Genomic DNA, 19,571 nt, shown 5'->3' on the forward strand with positions numbered 1-19,571 from the left:
CAATTTATAAATGAGATCCATTATAATTTTTTTTAAAGTTTGTTTGGATTAGCAACATATAATGGTCATGTAGTTCCTTGAATATGTTAGTTTGTAATATATTTTCTTAAATATATGCCAATGTAGTAGTTAGCTATTATAAAAGTAATGAAAATGTCTAAATGATTTAGTTTTTTTTTATTATTATGTCTAAAATATTCCTCATGTATCGAGCGGCTTCAATAAACACACAGAACTCAATTTAGCTTTTTCAAACGACTACTGAGAGTAATATTTTATCAATTCGACTGTATGTTTTTTGTGCGTATTCTCTACGGTATCAACCAATTCTGCTTCGATTTTTATTGTACCATACTTTCATTATCTACTAATTTTAACTTAATTAAAGTAACTAAGTATTTATTTGCGGTGCAAATTCTTGCCTGGTTTGATATATAATCTACACGTCCATATATCCTATATATAGGTATAAAATACACATATATTCAGCGTTCTAAATTCAAATATATATTTTAAATTTCAACTCACTGTTCTCTTGGTTGTTATTATTCAGTCATTGCATTTTTTTCTCTAAACTGCATGCTTATTACTTGCTTGCCAGTATCTCGTTATACTTCCAATAATATGAAATAACAATAGAATTGGAGCCATAAGCGACTTGTACATTTGTAATCCATTATTATTGAAAAGGATTAATAATAAATTAAATGCTTACAAAAATCTAAATTAGATGCAAATTCTTACTTTAAAATAAGAATCAATAATGATAGTCCAATTGAAGTCGATTCTCAGCAGCGCATAACGTTTCCGTTCAAAACGCATTTATTGATTGATTCTAAGTAAACATGAGTATGTATGTATACTCATACATTTTCCTGCTTTACTATATAAGTTCTAAATATTAGGATTTGGAATACTAGTCTCAGTAATCAGATAGGGACAGTCTACTTTATTTATTATGAAACGTTTCGCATAAAACCATAACTGGCACATAAATTAATTACGTTGTAACATTGTTTTTAAAGCCTGCCGCCGGATATGTCGAGTCCCCGCGACGGGCTAATGAGCGCGCTTCCGACGCGTCGCCGTCACGGTGACGCACTTGCAGTTTTGACGCATCTCTGACGCATATGCAATTTTTACTTGCATATTGTAATGATGTTTATTATTTAGAAATATGCATTTCTTTATTTATTATTCTTTGCACTGGAATATAAACCTACCCCAACTTTAAAAGAATACGTATTACAATTAATATAAATATATGTGAAATATACAATGAGAAAAATACTTCCCGTTACGCGGCGCGGCTTTCCCAATCTTGAGGTGCCTTTTGATGAATCTCTGACAGGTCCAACTAAGGAGTTGGATCTGTCAATTGACGATGCCATAAGGACATGACCTCATGTCATGTCCCTATGGATATTATTAATTCAGGTAGTTAGTGGCCAGCCTCGTCCTCTTTTTATTGTTGCCATTGATAGGCACTTCTTCACTTGGTTTTCGGGTTTTCGCAACACATGTCCATAGCACTCAAGTCTATATTACTTTGAGAGGATTGGTTAAGAAAGGTATATTACGGTTTCTTTAGAGTCGGCAATATGCACGTGACACCTCTGCTTTTTAGGCGTCGGCTACGGTAGACTACGGTAACCGCTTACCATCGGATGGGTCGTATGCTTGTTTGCCACCATTGTAGTATAAGAAAAAATAGTAATGAAGGCCAGCGGCGCCATTTCTAGCGATGAACTCTAACATCTTAATCTTCAGATACTGTCCATTATTCCATTATTATCCGTTAAAAGAAACATACCTAGCAGGTAATAGGTGTGGACTAATGTCAAAAAATGTGAAATATAGTAGGTATTATAGCTACATGTGTGTAGATAAATTGATGCTGCGTGCATCAATTTATCTACACATATTCATTGGCAAAAAGGTTTTTACAAAAAAAAAAAACTAAGCACTATCATTAATATCATTGTTATTTTTATATTTTATTTGCATTCTATTATATATTATAGTAATAAGAGTATCTTTATTTTTAATTTGACTTTGTACAAAGTAGTAGTCTACGTATGTACTTCAGTCTCACATATTTCAGCTGCCTAGCGGCTTGCTGTATAAGGTATGTTTAGGTTGAAGGATAGGTATAATGATATCGAAATGGCAACGCATGAAGATTGCCATGGGCATCACATGATAACGTGCTGTATATTGGCGGATACTATCAGACGGACCGTCTTCATCATTAGTTCAGCTCGGAAGACGCCTGCTGGTATATAAAGACCACGCCCAAAAATCTCCACGGACCGGCGTGGAGATTTTTAGGGAGGCTTTTGTCCTACGCATCCAATGCTTTCTAGCGGCCTTGACCAGATCGTCGATTCACCTTATTGGAGGCCTTTCTACTTGGTGTTTTCTGATTTTAGTGCCCCAACTGTCCTAAGAAATATATGCTATAACCCTCTCCATTACCCTTTAAGTGATTCAGAGTATATTTATGAGGCCCATAGTTCGCGATCAAGTCTCTGTACCATTAGTTATCTCTGGCAAAAGTAATGGATTAAGTTAATTCAATTACTTATGTAAAATAGCCTGATGTAGTACTTACTTCATAATATTGACATGTGTCCTGGTCTGATGGTCGCGGATGCTGCGGGCGCGCCGCCGGAAACGGAAGTCACGGGCGCGTTCGCGCGCTCATCTGTGGAAAAATAGCCGTCCGTCAGAATTGCTAGGTTGGTCACACTGCCTACTCAATTCACGAGTGACATACTGTTGATACATTTATACATTCTCAATTTATATGAAGGTTCATGATTTATGATTGTGGATTGTTTTTTATGATTGATGCAAAAGTTGAAATGTACTCTACTCGCTGATCTGTAATATTTATTAATATCTGGCAATTCTTTTGTGGACTCCCGCGATACAGGTTCGTCTAGTGTGGGGTCCAATGTATAATTAACTTTGTAACTATGTTTCAAATTAAATAAATAAAAAAAGTAATTAGTTAAAAATGATTGTACGTATAATGCTTCATTCCTGTGACTGGAGGTCTAGTAATGCCTCTTTATACGATTTATTCATACATGTGATTTTAATTTAATAAATCTCTTGTATATAGCTAAGTACGGCGCATTAAACTTTAAACAAATCAAGCAAGCGATCTCTAAACTGAGAGTGTAATAATAACGTACTAGTTAGTATATTTTTAAAAGATTTGTATAGCTAAAAATACTGTGAAGGCAGTAAGATAATTTTTCTTTTTTAATCTGTATTTATGAATTCTGGGAATTCCGGAGGGAACTGAAAATAACAGATCTACGCGGCTGTAGTGAGAGATAGCTATTGTAACGTTAAAGTACAGTTCTCGTCTATTTAAATAAATTTATCAGTTTAATAGAGATTAAAGTTACTTTCACTGCACCGTAAAAAAGCAAATATTCCAATTTTTTTTTGTTTGGTAATAAGGAAAAATCGAAAACTATCATCGATCGTGGGTCCATTTAGTACTTTCGTTCCGTGAGCTAATGGAAAGCAGGGAACGTGACGTTAGCGGGGCGTGACCCCGCACCGTGACCCCGCGGCGTGACCCGCCATTGCGCCGTGAAATCCGGCAAATCGTCGTGCGCCTGCGACTTCGACGCTGCGGTGCTATACAGTCAGTCGAAAGCTGTTTACAACTAACGATATTTCTATATCTATATATTATAGTTATAAGTATATTAGTAAAAAGTTACAGTTTTAGTGTAGACAGTACAGTATAGCAGACAGTTTTTACTGCCTGACCGCAAATTTACAAAATATAAGTAATAATAATAATTTATTGCAATCTTGGTTTGTGTTACATAGTTACGTTGTATATAACAATAAAATACATTTAAACGTATACGCATAATTGTGCCACCTGAAGTAGTATAGAATTATAGATATAAGTAGTTTGTTACTAATATATAATAAAAGAATTATATTTCCGATAGTGTCCCTTTGTAATAGATTCAAATAAAAGACGAATTTAAATATGTGTACTTTTGTACAGGCAGTGTAATCTATACCTTAGTACCTAGTTTTTAATCATGATAAACATGTCTATGTATTTAATTTTTATATTGGAAATCTTAACCACATAATATAATTCTTCTGCTAGTTCTTCTTCATTGCATTTCATTCTAAAAAAATCTAAGAGATGACTAGAATAACAAAGCACAATATACCTACCTACTCATATAACAGAACAATAACTTAAAATACCACCCTATATTGATATGGAAGTACATATAATGAATTATTTAAATTTACAATATCACTTTTGAAAAAATTAATTCTTATATTTGCGACAACTAAGGCAAACATAACGAAGCTTTGCTTGTTCTAATTATTATAGACTAGATAAACTAGCTCAAGATATATACATAGATAGGAGCTGATGACTTTGTACAAAGTCCACTTCGGAACTTAGTAATTTGCTGTTATTGAAATTGAAATTCAAAATATCTTTATTTATGTAAGTTAATTACAGACTCTTATAATATGTCAAAGCTACCGTCGGTTCGAAATGTTTTCGAGATGAGAAGAACTGACAACTAACTCAGCTCGTATTGTTTTCAAATAAATGTTGTCCATGTTTACAATATACAGATTCATTTTTAAACTCAAATTTGGGAGAATTGAGTGACCACCAGCATATGCTATTGCTAAAGCAAATAGTCTTATAGAAAATATTCTCGATTTAAAATTATTAGAACGAAACTAATCAAATATAATTGTAGGCGACACTGTAGTCATTTGCTAGTATAATATAATCGTGAAGTGTAAAGGAGATCAAGGTCCAGTATGACGGGACGGGTATGTGACTGGCTGGTGTGGACACTCGCACGCTCCTAATCGCTCAGAGAATTAGAGAAGCGACGCCACACTTTTGCAATAATTACAAATATAATGTGACTCTAATGTGGTGAAGCGGTGAGGCGAAACACCACGCTCACTTAGAACGAGAAAGTGTTAATAGATTTTTTATTATTTGCTTCAAATGCGCCTATAATGATGGATACGAGAATATTTTCTATAAGAATTTACAATACCAAAATATTAACGGGAACGTAAGCTTTACCCATCTGAGGTACGGTCCATTTGTAATTTCATTTAACTCTGTTTAAGCATGATTGAGTAAAAACATCTTATGAAATTTCACATTTACGTGGATTTTCATAAGGTATAATATATTTATTAACAGCCAGGATAGTCTAGCGATTTAGCACACCACCTTACTTTTGAGTGATCTAGGGTATGATTTTTCGCACGATACCAACATTTGAACCAACATTCATGAATATGATTGTTAGTATTTGTCTAGATGTTCTCTATGTTATATTATGTATGCATTTACAAATAAAATGTATACAATTACAAATATAAACTTTGAAATACAAAATTGGTATAATGTCAGTTGGAAATCGCCTTATATTCCTTAAAACTCCAGTCAATAATCCAAACAACACCCTGTTAGTGTGGCGACATATAGATATTTATTTATTTATAGATACACTTTACATGAATAATTATAGATAGATAGATCAACTAGATAAGTCGATTATTTAGAAAATGCACTAAAAATAACTATGGTAAGAAAACTGTTATTAGCGGATGAGAGTGGGGTAGTTTAGACTCACGCGCAGTCGCGCAGCCAGCACGATTGTCAATTTTCCTTTATGTCCGTGACCTTTCTAACATTACTTGCAATAAAAAATACTCCGGTTCACTGCTATATTACAGTTGAAAGTAGAAAACGGTTTTAATGTGAATTTCGCAACTGATGCGAAACGTATTGGAAAATAACTGTTTTGAAAACTCCGCCCCTACAATATTTATTAGGTTTCGTTCTGAGATTTCCACCGAAAATAGATGAAATAATTGTATTGGTACTTATGAAGATGGTACATGTTTTATTTGCGAAATAATTACACAACAATTACGTTGAATTTCACTGTACTTATTATTTAAAGGTTGGAATAAATACATATTGTTTTATATTGTTCTACATTTTGTTTTAGTATCTCCGACATATCCCTCTAATTCATTTATTAAGTACTGTATAATAATAATATTATAATAAATAACACAGGACAATTCACACAGCGCCATCTAGCTTAAGCTGAGCAGTGTTTATGATATGGTATTGATAAGTGATGGACATAGGTACTTGAACATTTTTTTTTAAATCCACACATAATATACATAGAAAACACTCAGACCGATAAGTAGTAATATAAGCAATTAATATTGTATATGACATTATTACAAATATTTGCATAGTGCGAGATATCGAAAACACATCGAAAGTACCTAAAGCGGTATGATGAACCTCTATATCTGAGTCTGTAAAATATTTAATTAAAATGAATTAAATATAATACATTCATGATTATAATATTATAATATTGGCATATGTCAGCAAATTTTGAGCTAATATTAAAACAAGTTTCCTGGCATATGCCAGGAAACTTGTTTTAATATTAGCTCAAAATTAATTGAATAATTTCTAGATATAACATATATTTTCTATATCAGTTAGTTATAATTAATATTAAAGTACCTATATAGAGAATTTTGAGAGGATATACACATATAATACGACTATGATCAACTATAAAATGAATTCCTACGCAGTGTTCACCAAAAACCGTAAATAATAACGTACTAAAATTCTGATATAAAAACATGTAGGATAATTACTCGGGGAGCGGTCCCCATAAGGGCCCAACTATAAAGTAATAAGATCCGATGTATAGCGCACTGAGTGAAATAAATAGGATACTTGATGGACTGTTTATGTCATGGAAGCGGGTTTGTGCAAGCATTCACAGATTTTGATGGGGTAGAAGTGTACAGTCGTGGACGAAATTATTTTTGAATAATTGATTACTTCGAGTATTTACTTTTATAAATAAATTTATTTTGTTATTAATAAACGCAGGAAAACATAATATATTATACATAACAATATACGAGTATATCTATTTAGACACCTATAATTATTTCAGAATGGAATTAAATTAACATGGTAGTTTCTGTATTAGTAAAACAACGTTTGAAACTTATAAAATTGTATATTTTGTTTAAAAAAGGTCACAGTTGCTGATCTATTTTCTCAGTCGCAGAATCTTTAAAAAATATACTGTGCTTATATTAAGTTTATTGGAATATGTTTTTAGGCGTATTATACAATATTGCTTTGAATATTATATATTAATTGGTTGACTCGAAAGTTCATAAGCATACCTACTACGGAAATGTCCCGTTTAGAAGCGACGTTTATATCAATATTTTAGATATACAGATTTCATATTAGGCTTCGAGATTCTTTAATATTCCGGTATTGGTAACTAATCTTAAGTCTTACCAAGAAAAATAATTAATTTGTATAATGTTATATATAATAAAATTCTGTAAATTTGTATAATGTTATTTAGGCGAATTTTCTAAGCAAAGATTGCAAAGATGAAATAATTGTGACAATCCTTTATCGATTCACAAATGGAATATTTAATGTTTATTTTATGTTCTTATTTTATGTGTAGGTAAGTTAAGGTGTTATGTGTTTTTATTATTATTATTATTATTCTTATGTGTTATTTTCTTACGCTTGTTAATTGAATTTTGTTTGTAATCTCTTTGTTTGTGTTATCTGGATACGAATAAAGATTTTTATCTGTCTATCTATATGGAGGGATTTCTTTGTAAACATTTATATAGATAATGTTTAACATTGGAATTCATGAAATCGCGGGCACAGCTTGTATTTTATAAATCAAAGTACTGTATATCGTTGTACGTGATCGTACCCGGAGGAGAGCGGGGGGTGACGCAGGGGAGCCAGCGCACACCTGGCGGCCGCAGCTGCGCGCGGGCAAATCTCACGCGCAGCTTCCTCACCGCGCATGCGTGCACACGCACACATAACCACGCTTATATCCCACATATACATCGGTTATATGCGTCACTATGTGTGCGTAAATGTACAGAGCACATTGCGACCGATTGCTGCGTAGTAATAATAATAAACATACGATGCTTTCATATGGCGTACTATTATGAAAATATTCGACATATTTATTTAATTATCTACTTATTATAATGCAATATATGTGACGAATATATTTCATACCTACGTACGTGACTACGTAAATTATATGTAAGATAAATAATAACGCATATCGTAAGACGCAACAACTGTAAAATAATTACAAAATAATCGATCAATTGAGTTTTTTTCTGAATTGGTTGGTTAATTCTCGTGGAAAAAAGAGACTGATAGTCATTTTTATTAAAATAATTTACAATACGTTTGGAACGTTTTCGTAATACATGCATTATTTATAGGTATGTATGTAATATCCACCACAGTTCAACTTTTATCATTTTGTTCTATTCTTTCATAGACTTAATTATTTGAAACTAAACTATTTTTTATTTACCTAATACAATGTTAATTATTGTCATTTGAAATATTAATGTTAAATATGAATTACCTACGTAAGTCGTAACTCATATTTAGTAATATGAATAAATATTAGTTTTTTTGTCATTATCACGCCAAAAAGATATTAAATCTGATATAGGTCTTGTAGCAGTTAGATTCCAGTGGAGTCTACTTTAAATTGATCTTATTTATAATCGTATTTTTTTAAATTTGAAATTAATAGTAGATAATCACTCTATAACTTCAAATTATTATAATTTTTTACATTTATCATTATTGTATTAACTAATTCTTCAGAACCTTCTATAAGAATTGAGCTCTTACAATACAAAATCTTACATTGTCATGTTGATTGAATAGATCAATTCAGTATTATTCAATAGTATCACACTCAACAGGTTACATTATCACAGATTTGCCACAAAACAGACGCATCTAATAGTTTTATGAATGGAGTGATTCCTAAAAAACATTTCTTACAAGTTGTATTGTCTGTATACAATGACAGGCGCCGTTTAACAAAGCCATTTTACAAGTGTACAATTCACGCGATAGGTCTTTATAATATACACCTGATTTATATAGAACTTTAATGTTTAGTACAACGCAGTTGTTGTCGTCATATTTGTTAGAAACCAGAGGGGCAGGGGGGCTCAAATTATGTTGGATAGGTTCTAAAGCGTGATATTGTAATATCAATAGTGGCAAAGTTTTTGTCCCGACCATACTTTTGTGTGTTATAAGCGATTAATATAATTAGGTGTGGTAACTGATAAACGTCGTTTATCGGTCATTGACACGGTAATAAGTTGTAAGTTCATTTTAATATAATATAGTAAATTTATCATATTCGTTTATTACCTTAAAATCAGATTATCAAATAGTTTGTTAAAAGATAAAACAGTAGATTTTTATATTTTAACAAAAAGGGCATTTAGCAAGCACACGTTACAAAATGAATATTGGAACAGTACAAATTTGTTAATAAAAAGTAAGTATAGGTACATTATATGTACTGTAGATACTATGTAATATATTTTTTTCTACTCATAAAGATATAAAATTGGATAGCTTATGTCTTGTTTTCCATTCCGTAGATACCTATTTATCCACAAAAAACAGCAAATCCTTTTGATAAAATTAACATAGCAGTAGGTATACTACATATACATATAGGTATACTCTTGATTAAATATACTGTTACTGCAATAATGAATGACTAAAATTTGTTGCGTTATATACCTACTATTTCAAAGACTTAGAAAACTTTATATAAACAACACAAACAAATCTGATTGGTGGCTATTTCAGATACAAGATTTATTTGTTTAGGACTATAATTATAACTCGCTGCCATAGGTATATTCATTTCCCACCTACGACATAAAGTCCCCCTTCCAGTATTTAGTTACGTTTTTTGGCTTCAGCCGTGAGACCGAAAGGCGGGGTTTGGTTACTGGCTGAAATTCTACACCGCTTTGCACGTGCAAGCGGCGGCAGAAAAATGGCGGACGACGATGACGATAGTTTAAATTTAGCATTTTTAATTTTTATTTTCCATTTTTGAACTTTTAACATTAAAAATTGGAACTGTATAGTAGCGAAACAAACTAACCAGATATATGAATATAATTAGTAGATCAATACTTCCTTTGAGACTTGAGGCACTAGGTTTTAGAGACGCTAGTAGATATGTTTTTTTCTAAATTTTAATTTTATTAGATAGTGTTTCAAAATTCTGTAATACCTATTTACGTATCTATATTGAATGATTGGAAAGAACACTAAGTGTAATGCAATGAAATTTTTATTGCACAATATATTCGACATATTTCATCTATTAAATAATACGCAACGCGTGAAAGAATAGTCGCAGAAAATTTCTATATCATATATTTACTCTGCGGACAGATTTCCAGAATAAATTAAAACTGACTTTTTTTTATTTTTATGCGAATTAAAAATAGTCAAGTTACCAGTAGGTTAAATCTCTAAAAATAAATATTAATGTAAATCATTTATTAACGAAGACTACCTAATAACTATAATTTACACCTTACTAATATTATAAATGCAAAAGTAACTCTGTCTGTCTGTCTGTCATGCTTTCATGCCAAAACTACTGAACCTAAATCGGATAACTTAAATTGAAATTTTAGCACACAGATAGTCAAGATTCCAAGAAAGGAATAAGCTAATTTTTAATGCGAAAAAAGGGTTGAAGGGGATGAAACGTCATATGGAAGTCATCATTTTACGTGGACGAAATCGCGGGCACATCTAGTACCTAGTAGCACATATCTACTTACAAAATAATACTAACCCAGATAAATTCATACACCGAAATTTAGTCTCAAACTAAGCAGAGCTTGTATTGTGAGTACCGAACAACTGATAGAAATACCTTACCTACAGTTTTTTTTTAAATACATACATACAAATATTTGTACCCTGCGAGATAAAACCCGCGGTCATCGGATGTTCCAAAACGCTAGACTACTAAAACCGTCAGAATTAAGTCTATTTAACACAAACTCAGAATTAAAATATTATTTACACAAACTCAGAAATAAAATCAAGTAAATTTCGTTGTAACAAGATATCATACGTTGATGGAGATTGGTAAATATAGAAATTTTAAAAACAATTTCAATATTAAATTCATCCGAATGATATGTGGACTATTTTGACAAGTGAAAAGTGGACATAATTGCTACAGGAGATAACATATGTAGGCATGAATGCGACACGCCGCTATACATTGTATATGGAGCATAAACAGTCGACACGCGTGACGTGTCGCTACATAATGCATTATTTTTATGGCAAATAATGGAAAATATTAATATATTCCATTTATAATAAATACTTCTATTATTTAGGTATATTTCACTTTTCCCGCTTTGACTTCTTGAATAGGTATATCTAGAATATGGTCTGTCTGTGTATGAAATGTGTGATTTTAATAAATCTATCAATAATTAAAAATTTTGGTAGGATAGATGTAAATACTATTGTCCTGTAGTTCTTTCCATTAATTGATATTTGTGTATCAATATTAACAAAGTCTTTCATAAATATCAGTGTCTTGGCATCCGTATTTAGCGAGGACGATACACTTAAATAACTTAAAAAAAACTAAGTATACTAATAATTTAAGTATGGTATTTGATTTCTTACAGTTCAGTTACAATTCAGTATAAACTAAATATAACTATATAAGATGTTAAAATTCTATCAGTGTAAAATAAGAGTTGAAATGGAACACAATCATTAAAATCGTTTCAATAATCACAAAAATTCAAACAACTTGTTTTCTCTTACTTTTTTAATTATGTTGAAAATATTTTTTATAAGCAAAAATTTAATATAATATGAGATAACGTGGATTGGACCTAAATTCACAAAGATAGGAATCCTTATTTTTGTCAATTTGGGTCCACGTTGTTCTCTGATTAATTTTGATATAATTAAAGTCTTTTAGTCAACTTTCTAATAAGAAAATTGTTATCAGGTCGGTAATTTTTAAGTTAAACGATCGAACTTATTTAAATAGTAAAAATAGTTGAATTGTTTGAATACCACATACCTATAGCAACACTATGATAAAGTGTAAAGGTACGTATTTTACGACTGTAAAATATATTTTACTAGTTCGATTGACGGCCTATAAAATTTAATTTATTGTGTATAAGGTTATATAACGTGTAATAAAATAAACTGAATAAATCCATAGTCATTTACGAAGATTAAAAAATATTTAAACATGTAAAGTAAGTTTAAAATGTAGTAACAAATGCTTTCTGATATATGTAGGTATATTGTTTAGTAAACTAAATCGTGAAACAAATTGCATAGATGTATAAATACAGAAGACATTGCGGAGATATATCAATATATATAAAAGTACACAAATAGAGTTAATAATTAATAAAATCAATTTAATTATCCATAAGAGTAAATTCGAGATCTTTTATAATCCACGCCCACAAACCAGCGGAAGTTTCCTCTCAACTTCAACCCGCTCAGAATTTGTTTTGAAGATTAGGACTAATAAAAGGTTGTTTTTTACTGTTTCGATTATAGTGTAGTTTCATGTAACGGTGGGAAGTAGCTGATTTTTGTGTTAGGATATCCGGAAGGTTATGTCAGGTAAAAAGATTTGAATAGATCGGTTAAATATGTTATATAACTAGGTTCGAGTGTATGAATAAATGGATATAGGGCTGTAGACATCACCTCATAAGAAACTTGATGTGAAGATAGATAGTTTATATAGCTATCTAATTATTAAAAGTTAACATCACAATGATAATACCTACAAGTAACAATGACGTTAAAATTTAATTAAAGGTAAATATGCAGAACTTATGATTTTTGGAAATAGCAATTTTCAAACGGAAAAAAATAGAATAATCGACGTTATTTTAGGAAACTTTTAAACTTCAACACGGAAAAAGTAAAGTCAATGTTTAATTGGAGTGGCTTATTTTAACAAACTGCTGATGAAGACGGGCAATGTTACGAAAGGAAGCATACCTCTCATTCTTATTATCAATTTTATTACAACTCACTTTTTTTATCGCAACGTGGGTACATTGTGATAATAAAAGTGAGTTCAAAAACTAAAATCCACAACACGAGAACTACAGAAAAAACTTGTTCCATATGAACTATGGCTAAGAGATCGTGATGGGTTATAGTGCTTATACATTAACAAGTATAAGTTTGAAATGTAGTGTATCTACTGTGATCACAGCTGATTGATTTTCAAAAATCTTATCTTGTTACCTACTTACTATTCAAATTGTAATTTCTAGAACTTAATGGCTAATAGTGTATTACGTATTGTAAATTTTACATTTACAGCTGTGGATCATTTCATGTCCACCTGCTAATTTTTATCAAAATTATAGAACAGTTTCTGAATCGGTAAAATAAGATATTTGCTTTCCCATCTTCAAGAATATTATCGCAGCTTATAATACAAAAATAATAATAACACAGATTATATGAGGAAAAAATTACCAACACCTCTGGAGATGCTTGAGAGCAAAACGCAAAGTCACCAACGCAGACGCATCGGTCCGTGGGGCGAGTTCTTTGATGCCAGCCGACGTTCGACATCGGCCGATAGCCGACAAAACGACAACAAGCCATTGGTTGGGATAAACGATGAGATATAGCGGACTATAGTAACACGACAGTGACAGAAGTTGAAAATATCAATTTCAATCACATCAAAATTAGTTTAGATATAAAATGAACTCCTTTTAAACGTCACACTTAAATCATTACATTATCTGCCAAGATTCAAGTTCAGACAAGCTTCTCTCAAAATTGATTGTATGATTCTTTTATAATAGGTATGATTTACATCTGTAACTTCTAATTTAGAAGTTACAGATGTAAATCATACCTATTATAAAAAAATGATCTTGAAAATGTCAGTCTTGGAGACTTCACAGTAAGCGTGTTTGTTTTTGTCTTTAAAACATATTATTTTGTATGGAAAGTAACCATCTAAAAAATAAAGTGATTTATTTTTTAGAATGGATTTATTGAGTTTAAATACAGGGCATATTTACTTATTTATATATATATGTATTAAAAACAATAGTGTACCTATATTTAATGGGAAATCTGTCGCGCAAATATTTTCCATTAAAGTGTATTTTTATAGAGAAAACTTGAGCGTAAATATTTTCCATTCCAATGCTTCGTAGGTAAATTACGGGGTCGAACCGCTTCCGCTAACCACAAACGTTAGAGGTTCAGACTGAAACCTAAAAAAAGACGCAGACGTCTTTCCCGACACTTGTAAGATGATGGTGTGAATTGAACGCTAAGATGAGTAAGCTCGCCTGATAAACAACTGCACGAGTGCAGTAATTGGTTGGTATCTTGATATCGTTTGTACTTTTTGAGATTCTGTCGTTTCATTATGCATGTTCAGATATAGATTAAATTAAAATCTAAACGAATTTTATTTTTGTAGCATATATATAGATTTAAGACTATAACTTCATTTGAAGTAGCTTTCAAAGAAGGAAATGTATTGATATTTTGGTACCTATGATACCAGGCTTCAAAATTAATTCAAGCTATTTTTGCAACTGATCTAAGGGAGAAAGACAAATTAATCAAATGCCTTGCATCATCAATAACTTTACTAAATTTTAAGATAATATTTCGTGAAGAATCATCATCACAAAGTCCTTATATCACAATACTGTAGTAAACATTACAATAGTAAAAAATATGGTAAATATAAGTACTACACTATTCCATTAGCATTCTGCAGCAAAAACATTTTATGTAACTAAACGACCGGTTTGCTGAAAAATGTTGCATATCATCATCCTGTGTAAGTCATCGACCTCAGTTAAGTGTAATAAATAATACAAAGGTTTACTTATTGTCATTACTACATACATACCTATATGAAAATGTTTAGGTACTATTTCTCTGTTTAAGTTATATAAGTATACAATTGCATTTTTATTCAATTTGGCTCAGAGTGTGAAATCGGTATAACTCAATATTTTCTAAGTTTATAGAATTAGTGTTCGCGATGTGAAATCAGGTATGTAGTACTAATTCGTAACTACATACCTTACGCAACCGAATTTAGTATTACATTTTTTTTTGTTTAATAGTCAGTATTTACAGATTTATGAATGGGGCCAGTTTCCAGACATTATCTCCGGCTTAATTGAAAAATAATAAAATAATAATGTGGGTATTTAAATAAAACCTTATTGTACATACAGAGTAATACAGCGAACAGACAATAACACCACAAAAAATATGTAAATATGATAATAATGTGTTTTCTATAGCAAATTTAATTATGCATTATTAAAAAGAAATTACCATTATTAAATGTCAGGATGTAAAAAAATATGTACGCATAATTAAAATACATATTTAATGTTTAAAAATTAAAGACAGAATCTATAATATCCAGAAAATTAACTTTATTCAGCAGTGACAGCAAGTGTTGACGATATGGTGATTCATAGTAAACTGTTTTCATATGTTATCAACGAGTTCATTGCACATGGAGAGGATCTGTGATGTTAAATACCGTAGGTACATAAATGAATACATTTGCAATTGTACACGACATCATGTAGTGTACATGACCTTCAGCAGCCGTGGCTTCGAAGGTATTGTTTATACATTAAATTTCTGATAAACACACCTGTTTCTGTAACGCAGACATGCTAAGACTTAATAAAGTGTATTTTTTTTAATAACTAAAGACCGAATTAAAATTAAGTGATAAACCTCTTACAATTGAAATTCATAATTAAAATCGTTTTATGTTTCACGAAGACATAGCATTCAATATTATTAGATATATATGTGTACTAAATATAAAAAATATTCGATTTAAGAAACTTTCTTATTTTTAAGTTGGTTATAAATATTACTAATTGTCATCGTTTGGTTAAATTGTATTAAAAAATCGGTAAACATAAATGACAATGACCCATTCTCTTAGGAATGATAAGAACTTGAGTGACAACTCTATCTAGTCAAAAGCATTGTAGGGAGACCCTACTAGATGAAGCGGCGATCTCGAAATGCATTACAGGGAGACAATACCTACACGCTAGTGGAATCAATCTGCGCTGATCTTATGACAGTCTATAAAGGAGTCTTATGTTCGGCATCAGTAAGTGATGATCATGAAGTCATTAGAAAGTATCATTGTTGATTTTTCTGCATAAGCAGTTATTGAGCATATTAACCAAGAATAACATACTGACCATAAAGGCTTTTATTTCGATATTATTGAATTTACGCAGACGAAGTTAAAGACAAAGAACTGAAATTTATAAAAGGATATTTTTTGTTATTATATTTTTAAGTCGCACATGTATTTCATGAGCCTGAAAATATCTCAAAAAACAGAAACAAATATAAATCCTTAATATTTATAGTTTATTACATGAAATAATGATGCGGTGTACATTAATCATAACTTTATAGCCTACTTGCTACAGTTTAATAACACCTATAGCACTTGTATCAATATTTGACCTCTCGAACCAGCGGTGATATCAACATGAGTTTATTGGTTGCTATCTAAGACAAGCTATCCATGGATATTGTCTGTAGTAACTTCAATAGAGCCTCTTTCAATATTAATTTTCTAGTCATTATAGTCTTTGTGAAAATTTGTAATTGTTTATTGCATAATTTTTATATTTATTGTTACTCTAATACCAATTCTGTTTCTGTAATCAGATTATCACTATTTACAGTACTTTTGTTTCTGTTTTAATATGATGAATACATATATATAGAACAAAAATAATAATTACAATAGAGTGAATAAACAATTTATTTTATTTATTTTAAAACATACAAATACTATAAAGTTGATTATACATTGAACCCCGCACTAGAAGAACCTATATCGTGGGAGTCCAGAAAAAAATTGATGATTAATAACTATTACAAATCAGCGAGTAGAGTAGATTTGATATATCATAAGAGTCTGCAATAGACTTACACGGATGAAGATATTTTAGTGTGATTTCATAAAAACATTTCAGATCAATTGTACATTATATAAATATTGACGTACATTATCAGATGGTATTTAATATCGATGTAGACTTTGTACAAAGTTATCTACAGAGGTTCTCCTTTTCGCCTAGTTCGGGCGTCAATTTTGCTTTGTAAGATGTGTTTCGACTGAAGGGTGAGATAAGGCAGTGAAATTACAGTGTACGTAGACATGGCTTCGTTTTAAGCATCCACATCGGCAACGCATGAGTCCGTACGGGCGTTGCAATGTGAAAAAGGTGCTGTTCATATATATAGATGACAGTTAACACTATGTGTAGGAATTTATTTATTTATTCTCTATTGAATGCATATATATTACTCTATATTCGATAGAACCAGAAATTATATGCATTAAAATTATGTTAGTCCTAATACATATTTTATACATGCAATTTTTTAAGTGAGCACAACGTGGATTTATTGTACATTACTAGCAATCCAGAGTACTATCAATACCCTTCCCTCCTATAGGTTACTGTTAAAACAATCAAATAGTTTTAGTAAATAAAGTATTAGGTACAACACAGGTAAATGGTAGTCCATCGCGTTGCGGATAATCGGCAAAAAATCGAAATATAATCCTTTCCGGCGCAGTGGGCCCGGGCGAGCTTTCGGCAGACTTTGTGACGCCGCGGCCCACTGCGCACTGGCCAAATTGGTAATCGTTCGGCGTGCTGTAAAGCGCTTCAGGTGTCCATAGGGTTGTCATTTTTTGTATTAGATATTAAAATAATAGCTATATATAAATTTCTTTAACGTTCTTATTTTGTTTATTGTTAAATTATCGAAACTATGACACACTTTCATATTTGAATAAACTTATATTTATATTTTTAATAATTTTATATAATTGAAACAATTGAAATGTATTCATGATATAATTGAAAAATGTATTTATATATTATTTTTAAGTACTTTATTCATAATTATAAATAAAGTATCTACTTAAAAGTTTTTAATTGTGTTATCTGACAGCCCTATTGCTATTTTAAAGTTATTTTGCTATGTTCCCAGATAGCATATTCCATAGAAGAGGATTACCGAGTTTGCTATTACTGCATTCTGGGAAGGTCCTTCAGGTAGTCAGTTGCAAACTTTCTTTGTTCATGAGACTATTTGCACAGATTCATTTGAACACGTCAAAATATATCTTATTGCCTAGCAATTTGAGTTATTTCTTGTTAAGATAAATATCTGTATCCTTTGGTCAATAATAATGTATTTTCAATTTAGTACAAATTACTATTATTACGTGTATATTTTACCGTTATCATGGAATATGTTAGATAATTATAACGAATTTGTGAATGGCATGTTTCATGGGGTTTTTGAGTTGCCTCATCGAGAAAGGGGTGGTCTTTGTTCAATTTTAGTGGCTTGTGTATACTATCATACAACAATAATGACTTCATTGTAGTGTGGATGGTGGGTAGTTGGCGGAACAGATTAGATTATATAGATAATGCGATTTTTGCATTATATGTATATTAGATTGGTTTTTAATGTATTTTTTATTATTATGCAAATTAATTATAGGTTAGGTTGAATACGCTATAGTAATGCTATATTATCACATTCAGTCAAATTTAGTTGTTTAAATGAAATTTAGGGGAATCCAGTAAAAAGTGTGAAAAAATCATCTTTAAATATTGTCCATAACGATATAAAATGCGTGTAACCTTTTTTAAATATTTAATTGAATAATCCAAAAAGTTTATCTGCCTTGTAATATAAATTCGAATCTAAATACCTGGTAGGTACAGGTTATTACAAATTTTGATTGAATACCTAAATAAATATGTGATGTCTCTGTAATATTAAATTACAGATTTTAAATTTTAGCAATCAAATGCGAGGCTTAATTAGGAAAACAGAGTGTAACATACATACATACATATCACAAATAATATAATTTTCAAATCTGTATTTTAGAAAGATATGGAAAGACAACACTACTTTTTCTGAAATGAACCAGTGACCCATCGGAATGCCTTTCCACCATTTGTCTATTAAAATTCCGTTAAGATGTGTAATTACATTAAGTCTCTACACCAGCTGTTCAAAATCATACGTCAATCACTCGTCTAAACCCAGGAGTGTTATTAGAGCTGTATTGGAAACATCTCGTACATCGAATGTTTTGTAACTCAAATGAAAATTAATGATTTAAATGAATGATACGAAGCCAAATATTGGCATACATAGGTACGTTTTCATCATGTCAAAAACTTGTCTTAACTTTTGAACTTAATTTTACTTGTGAATTTAAGTATTAATTAAAATTACAATAACACACACAACAATTATAATATTTCTAACACAAAAACTACAATATTTCTTTATCTTGATTAAAATAATTCTTGCATAGTTCTTGTGTTACCTTAAGGTAAGTAACTACATACATTTGAAATAATTCATTCCGATACTTCACTATTGAATATATAATAATAATAAATAGTATTTCTCTACAAAGGCTGTATTCAGTAACATGTTCGTACAT

At 30.8% G+C, this 19,571-nt stretch overlaps 1 long non-coding RNA gene across 1 annotated transcript in view; it reads right to left on the reverse strand.

Annotated features, from left to right (window-relative positions):
* The window catches only part of LOC131852617 (uncharacterized), a 199,061-nt gene that overhangs the window by 50,496 nt on the left and 128,994 nt on the right, over positions 1-19,571 (reverse strand). The window contains exon 2 of the long non-coding RNA XR_009357947.1: positions 2,615-2,707. This is a non-coding gene — a long non-coding RNA (uncharacterized LOC131852617). The remainder of the gene's footprint in view (positions 1-2,614; positions 2,708-19,571) is intronic.

Source organism: Achroia grisella, unplaced genomic scaffold (genome assembly GCF_030625045.1).
Source record: "Achroia grisella isolate CSIRO2021 unplaced genomic scaffold, CSIRO_AGI_Agris_v1 utg856, whole genome shotgun sequence".
NCBI lineage: Eukaryota > Metazoa > Arthropoda > Insecta > Lepidoptera > Pyralidae > Achroia > Achroia grisella.